Raw genomic sequence first — 16,712 nt, 5'->3', positions numbered from 1 at the left:
ATAGATATAGATATAGATATAGATATATAGATATAGATATAGATATAATGTATGTATAACAACCTGAGACTAACATTTACTGTCTGAAATCTATACCATGGTTAAGTGTTAAAAATAATTTTCCTAGTCATTATATTTATATACTTGTATCCTCCTTATTATCATTTCTGTCTCCTCTTTGGGAAGAGTATTATAAGTGGTTTTATGATGGAAAAAATAAATGCAGATGAATCATGAAGATTCTCTAAATGAATCTGAAATCTTATTAAAATAGTTGAGACATTTGTGCCTCCCTCCCACAGGGGCAATAAAAAATTCATTTAGTCTAAATTTTTTCACTTTCCCTACCAGTTTCTGGATTTTTTAAGCCTGAAGAAAACTTCACAGAGTTTCCATCTAAGGTAGTGAGGACCTGGGTCTCTGACCCTAGGTGGGAACGATGGGTTTTGCATTCTCTTATATGATGGTTTTAACTGTGTTTTACATAATGGAACATACATTGTTGGAAAGGGGAAAATAAATGATGACTCTACCTAGCTGAAACCTTGAAATTTCTTTTTTTTTCATTTGCTGATTTTTCTTCACCTACCTATCCATACCTTCCCTGATAATCAATTCTTATCACAAAATGCCCACCTTAACTGATTAACTAAATAAATGACTACAAATTTTGTACTTTTTTGCATTTTCAAGAATTTGCATCATGTTGGCTTGAGGACAATCCTGGAAGGGATCCTTTTGACACAGATGTGTATGGCAAGTCACTGAAACCAAGACAACAAACATGTTCCTAAACTATGACCACACAATGATCCTGGGTTGTAGTAACAGGGGATGCTTAGTACTCTTTCAGTTAGGTATTTTTTCACCCAGGGGTATGTAGCCTTAGGCTATTAATTTCAAAGAAAAGAATGTCAGATCTCTAGTGCCCATGAAGGTGTTAATTATTTAATGTCTCTGGGGCAGAGAAAATGAAATTGCCTTCAAAAATTCAATTTTGGTTCTACTGTGTTAATACCATGTACCTAGAGTAAGGGCTGAGAACATATGTAAAGTTAAATTAGAAAATTACCAATATAATCTTGGGTTTGTAAAAAACATATTAGAATAACACTACCTTTTGATACTTCAATACTTAGATACTTTCCATTGGACTTGTGCAATGCAAAGTGGTTTTCTGCCACCCTTCAAGGCTACCGATCGAACTGAATTGGCATGGCATAATATTTGAAAAGAAAGGCATCCACAAGAAATCATACTTAGCCTGGTGTGTGTCTCCCCTAGGCCAACAAATTCAGTAATGTCAGAGTGCAAGGAGACAAGGCCTGTACCATCCAAAATGTAAAAACTGAGTTCATTTCCATAAACATACACATTTCAATCTATTCTTTGCCAAACATCTAAGAGTATAAAGGAAAATCTCATTAATGGGCTTATTCTGATCCTCATTTTTCCTTGGGAGTCAGATATTTGCTTACCTTTAGCATGACAATGTGTTACAAATGTTTGTCATTAGTTTAATTCTCTCATCACTCAATACAACTGTGTTGAAATTGTTGGTAAGGCAACAAAAGGTATGTAATTGGGCAGGGCAGTACACCTTAGATGACAGATGGTCAGTGCTGATTTAGTAATCTGTATTTCTTTTGAAATTTGTTTTAATATTAGTGTCCTGTGAACAGGAATCTTTATGTCCCTGCAGGGGTTACCCCAGGATGTTTTTAATAGTTTCTGGACTTGTAAATTCTCTACTATTCCTAAATGCTATTTAGAGAAATGGTATTAATTTCCTCCCTTCACTCTGTTCTGTAAAGAGCAAGTGCTTCTAATGCTTCTCCCTCAATGCTGTCCTTGACAGGTGGCTCAAATCTTTAAACTACTGAGAATTATCAATTTTATGCATACACAGGTGACTCAGACTCCCTGACTCATGGAAAATTGCTTCCCATTTTATATCCTGACTTGTTGGAGAGAGTATACTGTTTTCTTTTTGAGTACTAAGGTATTCAAAATAAGAATAATTTCAACAGTAAAACCCTGCAGTGTTTGAATAATTTTATCTCAAGTGATAAACAATATTTATAGTGACACTAAATTAATTTACAAAGAGAAAGTGATTTTATGACTACTTTTAGGAGAAAAGCTGTTTTTGGCACTGTAGCATATAATCCTGGTATAGGATTCTAAAGAAAATCCACCATGAGATATTTGGAAGTGTATGTAGGGTTATATTTTTGATTGGGAACAGAAGATAGGTGGGTGGAGATATGTAGGAGCACAGAGAACACACTTCATTATTCATTGTGGTTCAGTGGAGAAAAATTACTAAACGAGCTGGGATATGGCCAGCAGAAATAGCAACAAATCTTTGTGATGAGGATCCAGTGCTGCATGGGGACTCATATTCCTGGGATGTGAAACACACAATAAAATTCCAAACATTAAAGAAGATTGCAGCTTAGCAGGGATTTGTGGTTATGTAGCACTTTTCTTAGAAGTAACTTACTAATCTTTATTGATGAATATATACCTTATTTAAGCACCCACTGCTCTCCTTTTTTTTTTTTTTTTTTTTTTTTTTTTTACAGCATATAAGCTCTAGGCTATGCCAGAGAGATAGATGGTTTTTCTGGTTTTCTTAAGTTTACTGTTAACTTATGATGACTGACCATCAAGAAGAAATTTTGCATTTCTTGGTCCTTAACACACCATCCAAACAATGAAAGAGATGGGATCCACTCTGCAATTGAAGATTCCTTCAATCTCTTGTATTATCTCCCAACATCAATGTTTTGAGACATTATAATGGTTGAAATGATGACTTGTTTTAATCTTACAAAGAGGAAATTGTGTATACCTCAATTTTTACACAATTACAGAATCAAATATCAAAAATATTGAGTCATTTGAGTTCGTGTGATAGCAGTGGCAAGTTTAGATGGGAAATATAAAACTACATATGAGCCAAGGAATTATGAGCATTAACTGGGAAACCTGAAAAAAATGGAGACTGTAAGATCATGTTTACCAGCAAAATCAGTCTCCTCCAATATTGAGATCAGAAAGGAAGAAAATTGTTTCTATCTGACAGTATAAGACAGGACCATACAACTGTACACATTAAGTCATACATTAACAAGATGTGTAGTTATGAGGAAAGTCAACAAGGTGGAGGAAGCCAACTAGCCTTAAGGATGGGTAGATATTAACAGAGAAATGATGAAGATTTAACTGTATACAAGATAAACAACACAGAAGCAGAAATGAATGTAGTAGAAAAATGTGTCATCAGAGAAGGGTGAATATTTGAGTCTGGCCTCAGAGGACTCTTGCACCAGAGTAGCAGCCCTGTTGGAGTATTTTAATGATCATGTTAAATAATATGGGCACATGTTGTGTTTATTTGACTTAAAAAAAAACAGACATTTTCATTAAGGTATTTCAGGGAGATAAATCTGGAAGTATAAAAAAAGCAATCATCAATAGGAAACTCAGAAGGCCAATAAGAAAAATACTGAAATACCTTATGCATGACATAAGGTTTGGGCTTTGATGGTGAAAATGGAAGAGAAAGGCTAGCACTCCTGTTAAAGACTATGAGAAAGAGTAGACCTGGGAAGATGGTAGTGTAGGAGGATGCTGGGCTCACCTCGTCTTGCTGATCACTTAGATTCCACCCACATCTTCCTAAATAACCCAGAAAACCACCAGAAGACTAGCAGAATGCAATCTCTGGAGCCAAGTGTAGACAAGAGGCCCATGGAAGAGGGTAGGAAGGGCAGAGAGACGGTGCACGCTACCAGCAGGAGGGAGCCGGGGCAGTAGAGGGGCAGCCCGCCTGGCAAGGCAGAGCCCCTGAGTCTGGCTTGCAAAAGCGGAGGGGCTGGACTCTGTGAGTTCTGACAACCAGTGGGACTTAACATCTGGAATGTTAAAAGTCAACAGCTCTGCTCTCTAAGAGCAGGGAAGGCGACAGGATGCCTGGAGGGAGAGTTGTTGAGCCCTGGAAGACAGAGCTCAGCTCAGCGGAGAAACAAACGTGCTGGCAAGCACCATTTCCCTCTCCCATCTCCCAGCCAAAATTCCGAAGGGAAACAGTTCCCATCACTGAACTTGATTGCACCACACAAACACCCAACATTGTGCTTCTGTGGATCCATCCCTTTGACGGGCCTTCCTCCCTCCTGGTGCTGCAGGGCCCCTTCAGCAGGGGACCACCGAAGGCAAAGTGAGCTAAGCCTGCCCCTCCCGCCCCTGTGCACCTTGCGGATCCACCCCATCTAATATGCCCTTGGCGAGATCCCATGGAAGCAGCACCACAAGTCTGGCAGTGTGCAAGTAGCCCAGACAGGGCCCACACCACTCCACAGTGAGTCCTGCCCCTGGGAGAGGGGAACATAAGCTACACACCAGTCTGACTGTGGCTCCAGTGGCAGGCTGAGGGCAGACATGGGGTCTGACTGTGGCCCTGCCCACCAACACAAGTTACTCGGGATAGTACAGGGGAAGTGCCTTGCAGTTTGGAGCTACCACAGGGACTACCCAAAATGATGAAATGGAAGAATTCTCCTCAAGAGAAACTCCAGGAAGTAGCGACAGCTAACGAACTGATCAAAAACGATTTAAGCAATATAACGGAAAAAGAATTTAGAACAACAGTCATAATTAATCACTGGGCTTGAAAAAAGCATAGAGGACAGCAGAGAATCTATTGCTACAGAGATCAAGAGACTAAAAAATAGTCCTGAGGAGCTAAAAAATGCTATAAATGAGGTGCAAAATCAAATGGAGGCAGCCATAGCACGGATTTAAGAGGCAGAGGAGAGAATAGGTGAATTAGAAGATAAAATTATGGAAAAAGAGGAAGCTGAGAAAAAGATTAAAAAATCCAGGAGATGAGGGGAGTATTAGAGAACTAAATGATGCGATCAAACGGAACAATATTCGTATCATAGGAATTACAGAAGAAGAAGTGAGAGAGAAAGGGGCTGAAGGTGTACTTGAACAAATCACAGCTGAGAACTTCCCTGATCTGGGGAAGGAAAAAGGCATTGAAATCCAACAGGCACAGAGAACTCCCTTCAGACATAACTTGAATCGATCTGCACGACATATCACAGTGAAACTGGCAAAATACAAGGATAAAGAGAAAATTCTGAAAGCAGATAGGGATAAACACGCTCTAACTTACAAAGGGAGACCGTAAGACTAGTAGCAGACCTATCTACTGAAACTTGGCAGGCCAGAAAGGATTGGCCGGAAATCTTCACTGTGATGAACAGAAAAAATATACAGCCAATAATCCTTTACCCAGCAGCAAATCTGTCATTCAGAATAGAAGGAGAGATAAAGGTCTTCCCAAACAAAAACTGAAAGAATTCATCACCACTAAACCAGCCCTACAAGAGATCCTAAGGGGGATTCTGTGAGTGAAATGTTGCAAGGACCACAAAGTACCAGAGACATCACTACAAACATGACACCTACAGACATCACAATGACTCTAAACACACATCTTTCAATAATAACACTGAATGTAAATGGACTAAATGCTCCAACCAAAATACATAGGGTATCAGAATGGATTAAAAAAAAAAAAAAAACAGACCCATCTATTTGCTGTCTACAAGAGACTCATTTTAGACCTGAGGACACCTTCAAATTGAAAGTGAGGGGATGGAGAACTATCTATCATGCTACTGGAAGTAAAAAAAAAAAAGCTGGAGTAGCCAACTTATATCAGACAAACAAGACTTTAAATTAAAGGCTGTAACAAGAGATGAAGAAGGGCATCATATAATAATTACAGGGACTATCCATCAGGAAGAGCTAACAATTATAAATGTCTATGTGCCAAATATGGGAGCCCCCAAATATATAAAACAGTCACAAACATAAGCAACCTTATTGTTAAGAATGTGGTAATTGCAGGGGACTTTAATACTCTGCTTACAACAATGGATAAATCATCTAGACACAGGATCAATAAAGAAACAAGGGCCCTGAATGGGGGCTGGTTCAATATTTGCAAATCAATCAATGTGATACATCACATTAATAAAAGATAAGAACCATATGATCTTGTCAATGGATACAGAAAAAGCATTTGACAAAATTCAGCATCCTTAATAAAAACCCTCGAGAAAGTTGGGATAGAAGGAACATACTTAAACATCATCAAAGCCATTTAGGAAAAGCCCACAGCTAATATCAACCTCAATGGGGAAAAACTGAGAGCTTTCCTCCTGAGATCAGGAACACGACAGGGATGTCCACTCTCACCGCTGTTGCTTAACATAGTGTTGGAAGTGCTAGCATCAGCAATCAGACAACAAAAGGAAATCAAAGGCATCAAAATTGGCAAAGATGAAGTCAAGATTTCACTTTCTGCGGATAAGATGAGACTATACATGGAAAACCTGATAGACTCCACCAAAAGTCTGCTAGAACTGATACATGAATTCAGCAAAGTCGCAGGATACAAAATCAATGTACAGAAATCAGTTGCATTCTTATACACTAATAATGAAGCAACAGAAAGACAAATAAAGAAACTGATCCCATTCACAGTTGCACCAAGAAGCATAAAATACCTAGGAATAAACCTAACCAAAGATGTAAAAGACCTGTATGCTGAAAACTATAGAAAGCTTATGAAGGAAATTGAAGAAGATATAAAGAAATGGAAAAACATTCTGTGCTCATGGATTGGAAGAATAAATATTGTGAAAACGTCAATACTACCCAAAGTTATCTACACATTCAATGCAATACCAATCAAAATTGCACCAGCATTCTTCTCGAAGCTAGAGCAACCAATCCTAAAATTCGTATGGAACCACAAAAGACCCCGAATAGCCAACGTAATATTGACGAAGAAGACCAAAGCGGGAGGCATCACAATCCCAGACTTTAGCCTCTACTATAAAGTTGTAATCATCAAGACAGCATGGTATTGGCACAAAAACAGACACATAGACCAATGGAATAGAATATAGACTCCAGAATTGGACCCACAAAAGTATGGCCAACTAATCTTTGACAAAGGAGGAAAGAATATCCAATGGAAAAAAGACAGTTTCTTTAACAAATGGTGCTGGGAGAGCTGGACAGCAACATGCAGAAGAATGAAACCAGACCACTTTCTTACACCATTCACAAAAATAAACTCAAAATGGATAAAGGACCTGAATGGTCCTTTTTGATCCTAGAGGAGAAACCCTAGAGGAGAAAGCAGGAAAAAAACTCTCTGACCTCAGCTGCAGCAATTTCTTACTTGACACATCTCCAAAGGCAAGGGAATTAAAAGCAAAAATGAACTACTAGGACCTCATCAAGATTAAAAACTTTTGCACTGCAAAGGAAACAATCAACAAAACTAAAAGGCAATCAACGGAATGGGAAAAGTTATTTGCAAATGACGTATCAGACAAAGGGCTAGTATCCAAAATCTATAAAGAGCTCACCAAACTCCACACCCTAAAAACAAATAATCCAGTGAAGAAATGGGCAGGAAACATGAATAGGCACTTCTCTCAAGAAGATATCCAGATGGCCAACAGGCACATGAAAAGATGCTCAACGTCACTCCTCATCAGGGAAATACAAATCAAAACCACACTGAGATGGTTTTGCCATGGATTTGCCTCATGCCAGTCATAGTGGCTAAAATGAACATATCAGGAGACTATAGATGCTGGAGGGGATGTGGAGAAATCGGAACCCTCTTGCACTGTTGGTGGGAATGCAAACTGGTGCAGCCACTCTGGAAGATAGTGTGGAAGTTCCTCAAAAAATTAAAAATAGACCTACCGTATGACCCAGCAATAGCACTGCTAGGATGTTACCCCAGGGATACAGGAGTGCTGATGCATAGGGGCACTTGTACCCCAATGTTTATAGCAGCACTTTCAACAATAGCCAAATTATGGAAAGTGCCTAAATGTCTATCAACTGACAAAAGGATAAAGAAATTGTGGTTTACAATGGAATACTACTTTGCAGTGAGAAAGAATGAAATCTGGCCTTTTGTAGCAACGTGGATGTAACTGGAGAGTGTTATGCTAAGTGAAGTAAGTCATACAGAGAAAGACAGATACCATATCTTTACAGTCTTATGTGGATCCAGAGAAACTTAACAGAAGACCATGGGGGAGGGGAAGGAAAAGAAAAGTGAGAGAGGGAGGGAGCCAAACCATAAGAGACTGTTGAAAACTGAGAATAAACTGAGGGTTGATGGGAGGTGGGAGGGAAGGAAAGTGGGTGATGGGCATTTAGGAGGGCACCTATTGGGATGAGCACTGGGTGTTGTATGGAAACCAATTTGACAATAAATTTCATATTAAAAAAAATGGGAAGAGTAAAAAAAAAGACTGTGAGAAAGAAAAAGTCATCAAGACTTAATGAACTCGTCTTGGGAAGGAAAAACACAAGTCAGAAGAACAGAATTTCACACAATAGTGACCTGGGGATTGAAGTAAGAAAGAAACTGAAATTATAGAAAAGAACTTTTTGCTTTATATGACATATTTACTTTTAACCAGAGTAATTCTGTCAGTATCTATAAGATAACAAACTGTCAATTCCAGGTGAAATTTTGTATATTAAAAAGTGTTTTACATAGGCGCCTGGGTGGCGCAGTCGGTTAAGCGTCCGACTTCAGCCAGGTCACGATCTCACGGTCCGTGAGTTCAAGCCCCGCGTCAGGCTCTGGGCGGATGGCTCGGAGCCTGGAGCCTGTTTCCGATTCTGTGTCTCCCTCTCTCTCTGCCCCTCCCCCGTTCATGCTCTGTCTCTCTCTGTCCCAAAAATAAATAAACGTTGGAAAAAAAAATTAAAAAAAAAAGTGTTTTACATAGAAACATGCATACTTGATAGTATTTGGTGGGAAAAAACAGGTGTTATATTTTTTCTCTGTAATTTTATGATTTTTTTTTTATTTTTCAAGATAAAAAAATAAACACAGTAAGTAAATGAATGTGTTAAGAAATGAGAGCTCAAGGAGGAACAAGGTTAGCTTATTCCTAGTTTGGCAAAAGATGGGAATATATGTAGATAAGGGGAAACTGAAATTTAGTACATGAAAAATAAAAAAATATGATGGCAGAGGAAAGGGTGGAATGGACAATATCATATTGTTAGATTTCAAGGAATCAGGAGCATTAGCATTGATAGTAAAGTGGGAAACCTCTGGAACAAGAGAGAGGGCTGAAATTGAGAGATATATAAAGGTAATGAAGAGGGGAGGTGGTTAAAAAGTGGATTTTCTAATTATATGGACTCAGTCTTTCAAGTACTTTGTAAGATATATTCATTTAAGAATATATTCATTAAGAGAAAGTGATGCTGTGGTTAAATTGTACCCTTGAGGAGTACATGAAGAGGGTGAATTGGCTTCTACAGTCCTTATAATAAAAATTCAACAAGAAGTATGTATTTTTTTTATTGTTGAGGAGCAGTGAAGGAGTACTTGGTGTTAGAAAACATTAATTTGTAGTGGATTGTCAAAGCAAATGATCATAATTTTCTTCAGATCAACTCTTGACAGAAAAGGTTTGTAATTGGCATGGCAGACCCATCAGTGCAGAGTGAGAAAGCTTCTATGTGAGAAAGAAAATAAGAGGCCTGAGTATTACCAATTTATAGTTGGCCTTGTTGCTGCCAGATAAGCTATACATACTTGCTAAACATCATTTCATAGAACATCAACACTGGACAAGGATTCTCTGTGATGGTGTCAAAACGAGACAAAGACCACTGTATGACCATGCTGCAACAGAAATTTAAACAGCAACAACAACAAAAAATAAAGCCCCTGTGCAACCACAAAACTGACCAAACACTTTCCTCTCTCTGCTAACTTGAGTGACTGCTATTGTGACAATTCTATCCCTCCTCAGTTCCTTTTGTCATCTAGAAAAAAATTGCTCCTGCTTTCTGACAGTATACATTCCAGAACATGACATTCACTTCCTTGGAGCCTCCCTAAAATCAATTAGCATAGGCCCAAATCCTAGAATAATCCCCCAGCTCCTTATCAGCATGTTCCACTGTTCCTCATGGTTTAGTCTCCTTTGTTGTAACAAAATAAAGTTAATTCTGTTGATAAGAGGGTATTTCTAGTGGTCTCTCACTGGAGGACAGTAACATGAGGCGCAAAAGTTGGCATTTTCATCATTAGCACAATTAATCCTAAATATAAGCTGGGAGGGTATAAGTGAAATCAGAAAGCTTCTAATAGATTGAAAGATGTGGACAGAACTCACAACAGTGGTGAAGAATTGATTTAGTGTGTGTGAGATTTTGGACAGAGAACATAAAGAAAAGACAGACTTCACTAGAATGATGACAATTTGTACTGAGAACTTACTATTTATAGCTCCAAGCACAGCTTCTTGCACTCAGTAGACTATACTTTAATTAAAGAATAATTTTTATTTTAAAGATGGGGCTTAGAATAAGTTCTTGCATCTAAATATGAATAGACCTTTGCACATCAATTCAGACTCACAGAGAATGCTACAAACACAAGGATGCTATAGTGTTTTCTCTTCTCCTCCACTGACATGGTAGGGAAGAAAAAGGAGGATCCCTGTCCAAAGAAGCAAGCTGAGTGGATCACTTTGTCTCCACTCTTAAAAGGTCAGGTAATTCAAATTAAATGAAGTTCACTTGTCATCTAGATATCACCCTTAACCAGCAAGTTGTCAATGGAGAAACAATAAGTACTAAATATTCAATCTGGCTTAAACTTATTCTGATGAAATAATAGAGGAAAATCTTTTGAAAATGCAGATTATCAGACTTGGAATAAAATACTTAAATTTTCAGAGAGCCTCCCTGAGGAGTCTCCCCTGCTTAACTCTCTAAGGTGGTGCCAGGTATACAAACAGAAGGATCTCCCTGCCATGATAAAGATCCAAGGTCCTCAGGTATGATGTCCTCTATTCCTCTAGTCTCTGGGACAGGATTACTTGTAAACATGGGTGGGGTTGATCTTGCTGACAGTATGGCTCAAGTCTGTGATTGGTTCAATTAGTTATCTGGTCTCTTTTAACTTGGTCAGAACAATTGGACCCCAACTTGCTCTCCACTGGTGGCAGATTAATGATTATAACTGATCCCCCATTGCATCTTTTGGTTCAGCAGGTACAGTGAGCCCTCCTTTATCAGGCTAGTCAGATCTCAATCCAATGCCTGTGCCATTGTGAATTGGGGTTGGTTCAGGAAAGGAAAACGTCAGGTCTTCTGCCAAGTCCCATTATAAGCCAAGTTCCTAGAGTCTTGTTGAAAGTTGGTGGGAGAGAGGCAGACTAAAAAGTAATGTTTTCCTAACTTTCTCAATGGAGAATAAAAGAATTAGCCTCCTTCTCAGCCTTTAAAGTTATCCTTATTCATCAAAAGTTCCTTCTTCCTATCTCCTACAGTCCCAAGTGGGAAAATTGGAGACTGCTTCCTTCATTCCCTCTCTCCCTCATTTTCCTCTTCCTTCATTTCCTAGCCAGAAGTGGGCATTATTTCTCTATAGATCCCCTATGCTCTATTTTTTCTTGTCCCACCTGGAAGTATAAGAGCTTAAAGTCCTATGTGGGTGGGGCAAAGAATAACTAACTATAAGCTCACTGATTAGGTTGACAATAGCCTAAGATTTGGAAAAATACTTGCTCAAGACCACACCGGACTTGCAAGAGTGCCACCTTGTGGCACATTATTAATTTAGAATATTATTAAGTATTACCTAGATCTCCTGTAACCAGTTACCTCTCACGCAGATGGACACCTAGGGAAAACTAAGTCAAATGTAGTTTACAGAGGGAGTCAAAAAGAAACATGTTAGTTCAGGATAACTGATTGATAAAGAAATTATGATAATGGGATCAATTTGTGATAGCAAAACGGCAACCAGGGAGAGCACCAGAGTTTCTCACATTGTGTATCTTAACATATTATATTGGGTTGGAGTGTTTGGGGGTGGAGGCAGGATTCCTGATTTTTTTTTTCTGTTGCTGGGAAGGATTGATAGATAACTCTGAGAGAGACAGTAGTATATAAAAGTTTTATATTCCAAGAGATTTACTCTCTCTTTTAATGTCAGTGAGCACAACGGATGGTGGTAATATAGGTTTTATATGTATATTTTAGATTTGTGAAAAAATACTTTGCCTAGTCATCTCAATGAATGATTCTATTTTTCCAATCTACAATCTGATTCACTTACTCTATAATTCTCTACTGTGACTATTCTAGAACTATGAGGAAAATGCCAAGCATAAGATGGGAGCATTTCCCTAATCAAAACAGAGAAGTGAAGATTTTAATAAGTCTATTTAAAATGCTCTGGGGTCTGTAATAAAAAATGCTATTGAACATATTTACACACTAAATATCCCTTAATGTTGTACAAATACTAAATCTTAACCAAAACTGGTTTATATTCTACATTACTAAAACTCCGTTTTTCCTACTTCATGAATTATTTCAAAGGCAATTTTCACCAGCATGTGACTATAAAGTGCTGGTATTTTTAATCCTCTGTAAATATATTCAAAGTTTAAACACAGTGGGAAGTTTCTTCTCTGTTGGAAATTTAATACAGCTGGGCTGAGCAAAAGAAGTTGAGTTGTCTTTCAAATTGGACATATTAATTTAACTAAAGTAAATTAATCCCATACTGTAGGACACCGACTTGATTTAAAAATTTATAGTTCAAAGGTTAAAAATCAGTCTTGTTTCACATAAAACATTAGAATGTAGAGTAACAAATAGGATAACCATCAATATCAGTTGAAGGATCAAGTTACGTGCATTTGGAAATGACTGATTTGTACATACATGCCATAGAGTAGTGCTGATATAACACATGTGCTTTGTTTTCATTAAACCTACTTACATGAACATGCACACAAAGAACCTACAAAATATTCACTTTATTATACCACAGATATCCACTTAACAAAAATACTGTATTATTTCCACAATTCTCAGTAATTCTCTTAAGTATAGAACGATTATGAGTCTTGCCTTGACTAATGGCAATATTGTGCTTGGAATGTTTTCAAGGTTTTACATTTCAAAGGGCAAGGAATACTGTTCCAGGCAGTAATTTCTAAGTGTCATGTTACATAGGGGCAAAAGCCAATCCTTCAATTCTCTCCAGTGATCCCATGTGCCTACAGTAACAACATACTTTTCAATATTTGGAATCGTGTGATAAATAAATTGGTCTTTTGATTTAGCCCTACTCAACCAGATAGCTCACCAACTGAATAGAATGTGAAATAGTCTATGAGGTGCTATTATTGACTGATGCATAAAGGCACTAAAACACACTGGACACTATTTTCCACTTTGCTGAATTAACTAAGGGCACAGGGATTATTACAAATGTCCAGAATCCCTTATTATTGTACTTGTTAGACCCAGAGAAGACTTAAAATTTTAGACTACCATCAGCAGTAAAGAGTGAAAGCTCTTTTCAATTAACCTGAGCACAAGACACTGTCACATTAAGCATACAAGAAGTAAAGACAGAATCCAGCAATGATGCAAAACTTTGGAGACAGAACACAGTGACAGGAAGCCATGGAGTCCCAGGCCATTATGTTGTACATTGTATGGTGACATCAATCTCTAGGTAGACAAAGGCCCGGTGGAGGCAACCCCACTAAAGAATGGGGAACCTAGAGAGGGAAAGGTAGCCATCTGCAACAAATAGGAATTAATAGCAAAAAGTATGATGTGTAGGATATTTTGAAAGAATGTCCAAAAAAAACTCTTATCTTTCATCTTTCCAATTAAAAGGTGAAATCTAATTCCTCTCTTCTGGAATATAGGTTGGATTTAGTGACTAGCTTCTAATAGAATGTGGCAAGAATGATGCTGCATGACTTCTAAGGCTAGCTTTAAAAGGGTAATATAGTTCCCTCCTGGCTCTCTCTTTCTCATGATTTTGACCCCTGGAATGTAGGTCACATGAAGAGGCACCATGTAGGTGCCCCAGTCGACAGCCTTTGCTGAGGTCCCAGCATGAGGACAGAATCACCTGCCAGCCATGTATGAGTAGAATTCTCAGAAATGATTCCAATCTGAAGAGCCCAAATGTCCACTGACTGATGAATGGATAAAGAAGAATGAATATATATATATATGTATATATATATATATATATATATATACACACATATATGTGTGTGTGTATATATATATATATATATATATACACATATATATGTGTGTGTGTATATATATATATATACATATATATATAATGGAATATTACTCAGCCATTAAAAAAGAATGAAATTTTGCTATTTGCAATGATGTAGATGGAGATAGAGAGTATTATGCTAAGTGAGTAAGTCAGAGAAAGACAAATACCATATGATTTCATTCAAATGTGGAATTTAAGAAGCAAAACAGATGAACACAGGGTAGGGGGAGGGGAAGAGAGGCAAACCAGGAAACAGACTCTTCACTATTAAGAACAAACAAGGTTACTGGAGGGGCGGTGGGTGAGGAGGGGAAGGGTTTTGAAATAGGTGATGGGTGCTAAGGGGACACTTTTTGTGATGAGCACTGGGTGTTGTATATAAGTGATGAGTCACTAAATTCTGTTCCTGAAACTAATATTATACTGTATATTAACTAAATGGAATTTAAATAAAAACTTGGAAAAAAATGATTCCAGTCTTTGTCACTGTCCAACCACATGAAAGACTAGAAGAAGGAGCTGCCTACCTGAGTACAGTCAATACCTAAAATGATGAAAAGGTAAGAATAATAAATGACTGGTGTTGTTTTACTCCATTAAGTATGTGACAATTTTTATACAGTAATAGAAAACTGAAATAAGGATATTTGCAAGGATAATGATCCTAAGAGGTAGCTTGTTCAGACATTCCTTTTAAGGTTAGCATGCTTATTTTCTCCAAGGATTAAGGCAATGCTCAAGTCTCTATCAGAGACACTGAAATACAATTCATGTAAGACAACATGTGATTGCAGGTAATGGTGACATGCTTTGTATAATATTTCCTTAATATGAAGTGATTTGTATATAATCTATGATATGTGGAGCTAAAGAGAATTATTCTGTTTGTGTCCAGCACTAAGAGAAAGTGTAATCTGACCATCTGCCATAAGTTTTCCAGACAATTTGGCAGGTATATTCTTGTGCTGGAGATAGGGGATATCCACATACAATCATCTGATGGAACTATGTAATCATTTTTATTTAAGTTATATACATATGCCCCAAAATTATTTCAAAAAAGATTTGAGGAAGTTTAATAGAATATATCCTTTGGAGAGGCAGCATAAATTTTACATGTGGCACAAATTTGGCTCTAATTACTTTAAGATCCAAAATAAAATATGAAACTTAGGCAATTACATAGTTCACAGGGTTCATAACATTGAACAAAACAATTACCCAGGAGTACAACTATTCCTAGCATAAAAAGTGAAATAGAATTATTTTTCTTTCAGGGCAAAGTTATACAAAGAGGTTATTATATATTGTAAGTGAACATCTTTTCAGTTATGACACAGGGAAGTTCTGGAATATTTCGTTTTCTTTCTAGCTTACAGTTTAAATTGAATAAGTAATTTTTTTTCACTAAAAATCAGCAAATGGTAGGAAGACACATTAATTAAAAGATAAAAAATACCCCTTTATTTTTACCCCATCCCTGTCACCCAGTTTGAAATGTAGATTTAATTAAACAAGAAATTTTGGACTCTATTTAAAATAATTTCATAGATTTGTTTATTCCTGTGACAACACCACACAGTTTTAACAAGGTTGTTTTTAGACTGTCCTGAATTCAATAAGGTTGGTAGTGAAAACATTTCTGCATGTTTGAGTATCAGGAAGGGAGGCAATATAAGAGCCACATATCAGATCTTCTGCTATGTCAATCTAATAATTCATTTAAAACTATCTGGAAAAGCATATGTACCACATATCCAAACAACACTTATTAAATATTTAAAATCTTTTCTAATGTTTATTTATTTTTGAGAGAGAGACAGAGAGACAGACAGAGACAGAGCACGAGTGGGGTAGAGGCAGAGAGAAAGAGAGACAGACACAGAATCCAAAGCAGGTTCCAGGCTCTGAGCTGTCATCACAGAGCCCGATGTGGGGCTCGAACTCGTGAACCATGAGTTCATGACCTGAGCCTAAGTCGGACATTCAACCAACTGAGCCACGCAGGTGCCCCTGAAATATTTTTTTTCAACTGAATCTATAACAAATAATGAATGGTAGTGAGCATAAAATTGTTTTATCTAGTAACTGTCTAGAATATAGCTATTAGGTATTCAACATTAGTTCAGGTCATAGGTTCTATTAATAACAATGTAAGGGTAAAGGTTATGGTCGAACATTATTTTGTGAAACTTACTGTGGATCCATCTGGAATAAAGAGATACTCTCTGAGAAGAGTTGAATCAGGCTGGGGCATACCTACTTGAAGGGTCAGGCTCTGTTCAATAACTTTCTTAAACTGACTTCAATTTATAGAGGATTGGGTGACTCAGGCCCTAGGGTTCTGCCCCATAGCTCCAGCCACTTGGTGATTAGCATTACCCTCGTTTGATTTTGCTCAATTAGTATGTTTCAGAAATTACTTTCCTACAGAGAAGGAAGAGACATATCCTTTGGTATGGGTTTTCATGTTTGTTGGCAGTCTTATTTCTCAGTACAAATT

The sequence above is a fragment of the Herpailurus yagouaroundi genome, unplaced genomic scaffold, assembly GCF_014898765.1.
Source record: "Herpailurus yagouaroundi ecotype Mexico unplaced genomic scaffold, PumYag 67793, whole genome shotgun sequence".
Classification (NCBI taxonomy): Eukaryota; Metazoa; Chordata; class Mammalia; order Carnivora; family Felidae; genus Herpailurus; species Herpailurus yagouaroundi.
Note: the sequence above shows the minus strand (reverse complement) of the source record.